The following is a 7,776-nucleotide window of genomic DNA, read 5'->3' as shown; positions in this document are numbered from 1 at the left end:
GCTCGCTTCTTTAAAGAGGTTGAAACATTCTAGGCTTGTTTTAAAAGCTGAATCAAAGTCTCTTTGGCTACAGATTAAATCGTCGACATACAAGGATTTTTCTAGCATTTGACAGATATTAGAAAATTGCTTTACATACCTCTTTAGATGGTGTTGGATTGTAGCTGCAAGGAGGAAGGACTTGATTTGACACCGAAGAGAACTCGAGTCATCTTGAAAATTTCCTTTTCTTCCTTTTCCGGATCTTCCGTTCAGAAGAAGCTAGTAATTCTGATCTTCTTCGGCAATCTGTATTTTCAGAAAGGCCTTCTTTATGTCGGCAGTTATGGCAACAGCCTGTTCTCTAAAACCTATTAAAATCTCAAAAAGGTCTGGAATGAGATTGATACCAGTATGTAAACAATCATTTAACGACAACCGTCCTTTCGCATGAGAACTCGCGTCAAATACCACTCTCAAACGAGTGGTAGTTTTTTCTTCCCTTATTACCGCTCTGTGTGGCAAATAAAATGAAGGTTTTTCTTCTTCACATGTTATAACTTTCTTAATGATACCTTCTTTTAAATGATCTTCAATAACAGCTTTATAATCTAAAAATAATGAATTATCTTTAATAAATTTTGATTTTAAATGCGAAAACCTCTTTTAGCCACTTCAAAGTTATTAGCTAAATATTCTTTCATATTTGTTTTCCAAGGAAATTTTACAGTATATCTTTTATTTTGATAAACAATATTTTCTTCAAATTGTTTCATAATTTCTTTATCTATAGTATGTTTTTCTAAATCATCCTTTTCAACTCCTTCTACCCCTAAATTCTCAAGATCCCAACATTGTTTAAGTTGGTCCGAAACATCCTTTTCATCTACTACAATCTTCATTGTTATTAAATCATTTGATAAACCTATGTGACCTTGCAAGCATCATCCAAAAATTGTTTCAGTCGCTACCAATTTGTTGTTTAATCTTTTTATTCTGCCGGAAACGATTTCATAATAATAATCTACTCCAATTAATATTGAAATATTCTTGCCTCTATTATCAATATTTTCAGCCAGCTGTAAACTCTTCAATTTATTTTACATTTTAGTAATATTGTTGTTAGGTACAGGAAGAGTGTTGGCTGAAATGTTTTCCGTAACCAAAGCGTCTACTTCAATACGTAAAGAGGGATCCTCACGGTTTTTTAATTCCACTCTCACTATATTGTAAGAATGTTCTTTTGCTTGTTTAGCACCAAAAGTGTATACTGATAAAGATTCTTTTCTTATTACTTTTAACTTTAATTTTTCAGAAACTTCGCGTGTTATAAATATTCTCATACTTCCATTATCTAACATTAGTCGTACTGTTTCAAATTCGTTTGTTTCATCATTGCGTACGAAGGCTGCACATGTTTGAAGAAATATATTACCACGAGAAAAGCTTGTTTTATTTTTATCGTAATGTGAAATTGCGGTAATTACGATCTTATTATCTTTATTTAAATCGGGCGTGTTAGATTCTGCTTGAGAGCAAATAGATTTATTATACTTCTTCCCGCATATCTCACATCTCAAATATTTTCTCTGGCGGCATTCATTAACTCGATGTTTTGACTTCAAGCATAAAAATCATCTGCCATCTTGTTTTAAAACACCGAGTTTCGTTTCTAAGTCGGTTTGGGAACATAACTCATACCGATGCTCGCCTTTACAATGTAAACAATTTTCGTTTAATGCTGACGCGGAAAAGCATTGAAGATCTTGCGGTTTTGCGCTTGACTTTGGACTTCGCAATTTATCTTGCGAGATAGCCGTGTTTTGACTAAAGTTGTTGAAAGGATTCTGCTTCACTTTCGGGAGGGAATTTTCTTTGCGTTTATCGCCTTTTGCGGTATGCATAAACGCAGAGGATTCTGTACATTCAATTTCAATTCTTAAAAAATTTAGAAACTCAGTTAAATTAAATTCGAACTTCACCGAATTATCAACTCTTTTTCTATTTAATTAAAGGACAAGATCTTCGGGGATCAATTAGAATGTAATTATTATGTAATTAAATTTTCAACAATTTATTACTAAAGATAATTCAATAGATTGTATTTATTACGTATCCAATTAAATAAGTATTTCAAAATATTCAGTACATAAAAGCAGCCCACATTTACTTCATAATGTGATCATTTGTTCATCATAAAATATTAACCTTTTTTGAAATGTATTTATGAATTAAAACATGAATACAATTGTAAAAATAAATATGCAAATTAAATAAACAGCTGTCTTATAGAAAATTGTGTTCATACCTTAACAAAAATATCAAACACAATGACTATGTATAATTAAGTTATATAATGGAAATCCCCCTTCTCCAAATAATGTAACAGGCCCGTCACACTCATTTTACAGCAAAATCTATAAACAAGAATTCCTTAAACTATATTTAAATCAGTAATCAAATTTTTATGATGTCGCATAACAAAGATACCCAAGAAAAACTGAGGAAAATTACATGGGAGCTCATTCAGAATACATTCATGAAGCAAATCATATTAAAAGAAATTAAATTTGTTATTGGCTATTTTTCTTAGATACTTTTTTCTTTTTCTTGAATTTTCTTTGTATGGAAATAAGCTTGTTTGATGGCAATGTTGAAATTTCTGGCAATTCTTTGGATTCATAAGAACCAGCTGATGCAATCTGAAACATTGCTTTTATAAACTTGATTTTTTCATGAACTGCAGACAGAGGATGTAAAGTTTTCCAATCTTTTATAGTTGATTCCAATTCTTTTAATTCTTTAAGTAGTACGTCTTTTTTCGTATTTACTTCTTCATCTTGGTTTTGTAGTGAAGGAAGTATTGCTTCTTTCTCAAAAGCCTGCTTTTCTTTGCGATTGTTAGTATCATTACTAAATGATCTTCCTGGATATTTTCTGTTCTTTAAAATTGAACACATTTATTTGCATTTATACAAATGAAATGGATATGCTTACATATAACAAAATGCAAGCAGTAATAAATATAGGTGCAAGACATAGAATGTATGCACACATTGCATTGATCACATTTTACATTACAGCAACATACAATGCTGGTTTTTTTCGATATCATACGAAAAAAGTGATGAGCCAACATCTTGGGTTATAACATAAAATGTTTCATTCAGCTGGACAAATCTGTAATCTTCTAACATTTTAGTGCTTATATCGCTCTCCTATGAATAAGAGCCATTCTATGTGTTACTTTACCGCATTCTGTTGACATAATTCATGCTAACATTTTTTGAACTGGTATTCGTTATGGTGGATATAGTCTTATCCAATCTCTTCATAATTGTACCACCACTTTCTTCGTAATTTATTTGTGGACGCCACCTTTCAAGCTTCATGTTAATACTCACTCCCAAGCCTTTCCGATAACAATATGTCCATTTTTGAGCTCATTTTTAGTATGTATTTTTGAAATATTGTACAAACAAGTCTTCGTTTTCTTCAAACTTCTCAACAAATTTTTTGAGTAATATATGAAATGCTGTCTCATCTTTTTCGGTAAGTATATCTTTTATTTCAGATTTAATAATGGATTTATTGTCAGAATTCTTTACTCTAATATTTATATTCTTATTTATATTTTTATCGACATGCCAGATATGAGATGAATAAGCTTACCAGAGAAATTCATTTCCCATGCATTAATGAATGGATATGTATCATATGTCAATAGGATGGAAATTTTCAAGGCTGGGATACGTTTCTTGATATTTTCAAAAAAAAAAAAAAAAAAAAGGCAAGATAGTATGATTTTCTATTCGTGAAGAAAAAAAAGTGGCAATTGGCAAGCCTTCATAATTTTCATCATGGAAAATCAGAGTTGTTAATTCAAATCCATATTGATTTGTTCCACGAGTGGAATCAATAATTTCGCATGAATTCCCATATAATTCAAAAAGTTTTTCTTGTGCATCATTCCTTAAACCCGACAAAAAATCTTCCTGGAGAATTGAAGGGTAATCTGGCAGGATTGCACCAACTGCTTTGTACACAAGCAAAGGATTGACAGCCTTGTTTATTAAATTTTTTTACCAAAATATCAACAGATGTAGCACCACCTTGATGATTCACAGTGTCACTTCCGATTCGAAAGTCCCTGCTAATGTTATACAGATCTTTTGTTGTTGTTAAACTCGATCTGCTTGCTGCCGAGAAGCTCACCCTTGTTTTATTCAATATCTTGACCATAAGGATTCCAAGCTGTAAATTTGTAGCAAGATGTAACCTTTCGTTTTTGGATAAACGTAATTTTCCAGCATCCAAATCATACCCAACATGCACCGATAGATATCGAACATTTAGTTCTACTATACCCTCAATAGTAACTGTTGATCATTCGTTAATGCTGAGCAAGTGGAACCTACTTTTATAGATTCAGAGGCTTTCAGGTGGCGAATTCTCTGACCTTTTGGTTTAAATGATGCACTGCGATGGCAAATGTAATAAGACAGTTTTTTGTCAATGTCTTTCTTTTCTGAAGAGTTCCGGATGATGAAGAATGATTGACTACTGACCTTCTCAATTTTAATTTCCAATCCAAAAATTCTTCTTCTGAAAGAAAAGTGATTTACAAATTGAAGAGTCAAAGGATTTCTATTCTCTAAATATTCGTGTAATAATGCAACTATACGAAATGTACTCTCGTACATCCCACAAAGTTCACTGCTTTTGATTTGAACTTCCAGTTCAGGATGATATTTCTGATATGAGCATTTAAATTCTTTTTCATCGTAAATGTTATTTCACATCTTTTGCAAATAAAAGTAGATAATATTCTTTCAGCTATGATGATAGTCAACTCACACCAGTAAAATCTGCAAAGAATAACAAATGGCGTGTTTCAGAATTTCGCGTATACAAATGAAACCGAAGCGGAAGTGACGTAAAATCACAAATGGGGTCAATTCACGGTCATGTGTCAGGTCAAACCGCTTCTGTTCAATTTTCAACCGTTCTGCGCATGTAGTGATGTCTGCCGATAACGTTGACGAAACCATTATTTAGTAAATATTAATCTAGCGGATCAATTATTAAAAACTGATTTTTTTAAAGATATTATTTTGAATTATTTTCTCTAAATTTTCTTAATTATATAATTTTATTTCTTATATTTAAATATATTTCTATATTTCTTATATATTAAAATTTTAATTAGTATTTTCAATGGAAATATTGTTTTTGCATAATTAATTAACATCGCTTTTTAATTCGTTTGGAACCGCTTTATTCTTTCCTTTCCTCCCCCCACCCTTTTTTTTTATGCAAAGGATATATTTTGACAAATGACTATATGTATTTGTGTGTATATATATATATATACATATACACACAGAGAGAGAAGTTAAATAGGATATAAAGAGGAGTTGAAAGAAACACTTTTATGCTTTCACAGAGTTTTATAATTCAAAATTGATATGTTAAAGAAACAGAAAAAAAAAAGTGAAGCATGCATTTAGTATTGAAGTTGGGAATAAAAATGATATAATAAATGCTGATATGGAAATTGATTTTCAATGAAAATACCTTTATTTATTAAAACAGAAATCACTGAGGTGCACAGTGTTATAAAACAGGATATTATGATAACAATCAATTTCAGTATAAGTACAATATACTATTGACATTTCATTTTTAACAATATAAAAGTTATTTGATATAAATTCACTTTGAATCCATCACAAATCTGCAAATGTAATTAGAAAACTAGTAATATTCACTTCCACCTAAGTTTAGCATTATAGCAGTTGTTATTTTTGCAACAGGAGTTTGTTTACTTACATTAATTAAATTTAGATAAGATTTTGTAAAAGAATGCAATGTAATATTCATGTAAACATTTTAAAACCTTCTAAGCATATTCAAAATTATCAGAAATTTCAACAAATGTGAATAAAGTAAATTAGAAATGCACTCACGATTTTGTTTCATAGTTTTTGACGGCAAATCGCTTACCGATTTCTTTTTCTTCGAAGAGTTTTTCTACCAAATTACTGGAACAGCTATATTTAATAAATGGAGACACACTGAATGAATTCTTCAAAATGATCGGAGCATATCACTGACTTTGAAGGCTTGAAAAAATCTATACCAAAGCTATCAATCCAAGTCAGGATTGTTGTAAAGAAAATAAGAAAACATTTAATCATGGCAGTCACTTTTGTGTTTCGCATTAAAGCATGCATCCATTAGCACACCAGTATTTCCTCTGTTGACACATAATAAGAGGAAAGAAAATGACTCAAAAATTAAAACTTCAAATGTAAACAAAAAATCCGCTTCATACTTGGCTTAGAACGTTAATGGCAGACTGATTGACGAAAACGGTGCGGATGAAATTTAAATGCCATGCGCAAGAAGTACATGACATGTGACTTTTACGTCACATGAATTGACCCCATTGGCTTTGTCACGCACTCCCTTACCAACCTGCAGAAAAATAGTTTAATCCATCACACTCTCAGCCGAGTTGGGTTTGAGGCGCTAGTGTGTAAAACAAGGATACCTCGGCAGAAGCCGTACTGATTTCTACAGCAACTAACGTGGATAATCTCAGTGCATATTATGAATCGAGACCTACAATAACAAAAATTGTCCTCTGAATTAATGTTTTCTGTTGTCTTGTGTGGTGTTAATAAAAAAAAAATAATAAAAAGAAAACACTGGTCTGTCATTAATTTATCAAATGGACGCTGGATTTTCAACCAGACCATTTTCTGGAACAGTCGATCGTGAGACGAAGCATGGATACTATAAATAAGTTTAACAAAGTCAAAACTTCCTTCAGAGGAAGTATTACGAGAATTCAAAACTTTGTGAATAAATTGTCAAAAGACCCAAACTTAACCGATTTAGAGATAAATTTTCTTTGCCCTTTCTTTTGTCTTGCCCCCCCCCCCGTCGGCAAATCTCTGCCGCCGCCTCTGATAAATTTTTTTTTAAAAATCCCCCAGCTGCAACAAAATGTCGACAATCTAAGAAGAAATTCATTTGAACTGGATGATGTGAATACAGCTGAATTAACAGCTCTAGAACAAGAATTGGAACAATGCGATGTCCTCTTCGAGGATTTCGAGGTAATAATTAAAACTTTAATAAATTCTATTTGTAAACCTCCTTCTGTGACTGCAGCTTTCGCGAACGAAACTAAATCTTTGAATATATCAACTAGAATTCCACCGTTAATGCTTCCCACGTTTTCGGGAAACTATGAACAGTTTAGTAAATGTAAAATGATTCGATGATTTGATTACATGTAATGAACAATTGACGCAGTCACAGAAAATTTACTATTTGAATTCTTCTTTTTTTAATGAAGTTAAAGAATTTGCATCTTCATTTGATACTTTTATATATATATATATATATATATATATATATATATATATATATATGAATCCCTGGAATTGTAATATGATAATAAAAGATTAATTATTGATAATCATGTTTAGTCATTATTAGATTTTAAGAAAATAGAACATAAAAATCCTAGAGAAATCCGCGAAATGATTGATTGTATTCAGAGAAATCTGCGAGCAGTAAAAGTAGTAAAATACAAACAAAATGATTTCTTAGATATTTTCTTAATTAATATTGTGATAAAGAAATTAAATAAAGAATCTCGAAAGAATTTTGAATTAAGCCAAAAAGTAAAAGATGTTTCTACATTCGAACCATTCATTACGTTTTAAGAACAAAGAGAAGCCGTACTTTTATCGTTAATCAGAAATTGTGCAATGCAAACGA

The sequence above is a fragment of the Argiope bruennichi genome, chromosome X1, assembly GCF_947563725.1.
Source record: "Argiope bruennichi chromosome X1, qqArgBrue1.1, whole genome shotgun sequence".
NCBI classification, from domain to species: Eukaryota; Metazoa; Arthropoda; class Arachnida; order Araneae; family Araneidae; genus Argiope; species Argiope bruennichi.
This window is presented reverse-complemented; position numbering follows the sequence as displayed.